Source organism: Cebus imitator, unplaced genomic scaffold (genome assembly GCF_001604975.1).
Source record: "Cebus imitator isolate Cc_AM_T3 unplaced genomic scaffold, Cebus_imitator-1.0 Scaffold33, whole genome shotgun sequence".
NCBI lineage: Eukaryota > Metazoa > Chordata > Mammalia > Primates > Cebidae > Cebus > Cebus imitator.
Window position 1 is genome coordinate 6206229 of NW_016107348.1, and position 1491 is coordinate 6207719.

General features: G+C 36.5%; 1 non-coding gene across 1 annotated transcript; it reads left to right on the forward strand.

Annotated features, from left to right (window-relative positions):
- The first annotated feature begins 1193 nt into the window (after window positions 1-1193).
- Window positions 1194-1255, forward strand: LOC119470543. The gene has a single exon (XR_005199453.1). It is a non-coding gene; the product is annotated as a U7 small nuclear RNA (small nuclear RNA).
- The last annotated feature ends 236 nt before the right edge of the window (window positions 1256-1491 follow it).

Consider the following 1491-nt stretch of genomic DNA (forward strand, 5'->3'; position numbering starts at 1 on the left):
TTTTATTTTTTCTTTTTGAGATAGCTTCTCACTCTGTTTCCCAGGCTGGAGCGCAGTGGTGTGATCATGGCTCACTGCAGCCTCAACCTCCTGGGCTCAGGTGATCCTTCTGCCTCAGCCTCCTGGGTAGCTGGGTGGGTAGCATGTACCACCATACCCAATTAGTTTTTTGTAATTTTTGTAGAGATGGGGTTTCACCATGTTGGCCACGCTGATCTCGAACTCCTGGGCTCAAGCGATCTGTCCGTCTAGCCTAGATTCAAAAGCTGAAGATTTCATCTCTTGATGGGGGTGGAGTAGTTAAAAAGTCTCGTTGTAATGGAGGTGAATAGAGGGAGGCCATTGAAGCCAATAATGCATTTAACTGACCACAAATACCTACTTCCAAGAGTTTTAATGAAAAATAAATATGTGCAAATGATCTGATATACGGTAGGCAATCAATAAAGCTAGTTCTTTTTTCTTCCATTCCTCTCCCTTACTTCTTCCCTATTAATAAAGTCTAGAAATTTATTAATTCATTTTTTTCTTAATTACTACAGTATTATTATTATTTTAGACCTGAAATAAATCCAAACTTTTTTTTATATATAAAGATGTCTCTCTCTTTTTGTATTTATATAACATGTTATATTTTCTGGTCCTAAATTTAAGATTTAAAATTGGATGGCCCATATACTGTGAAGATGTTCACAATAGCGTGGTAGTTTCCAGAGCACCCACTCTGGAAACAGGCTGCCTGGGCTTTAATCCTGGCTCTGCCCTTCACCAGCCCTCTGACCTTTGTCAAGTTACCTAAACTGCTCTCTGTAGAGAGGAAGTTGTAATAGGGTTTTGTCATCTCCTATCGCCTACAACTGTTGTGAGAATTAAGTTAATATTTCCGAAGCCTCTAATATTTCTGAAACAGTGTCTCGCGTGTAGGAAATTCTACATAAGCAGTTGTTAAATACATAAGTGTTTGAATCTCCTGAGTGTTTCAATTGTTCAGCAAATTTATAACCCACTTAGGTTTATTTTCACTATCTTCTCCAATGAATATTATGAGAAGCTCCACATGCTTTGTTGGAGCCTAGGTACACGGTGGCTATTGCATGTTTTTGATCAACTTTACAGTCGCATCAATAAAGGCGTGAAGTTAGTTTGAAATCACTTTATTGAAAGTATAATATTTGTTATTAATATTATTATAATGATGTTACAGCTCTTTCAGAATTTATATGCTAGATTTTCTGGCTTTCACTAGAAAACCCCACATGCAAAAAATTATATTATTATCTAATTATTATTAACTAATGTCCAATTTTTCACAAAACATGTTTAAAAATTTTCTCTAGACATTTGTCAGGGAGCAGTCTATATTTTACAAGTTCTCATCTTTTATCTTTTCCCTTCTGTTTTTTTTTTTTTTTTTTAATTAGAGACAGGGTCTTACTCTGTCAACCATGTTACCCAGGTTAGAGTGCAGTGGTGCGAACATGGCTCGCTGTG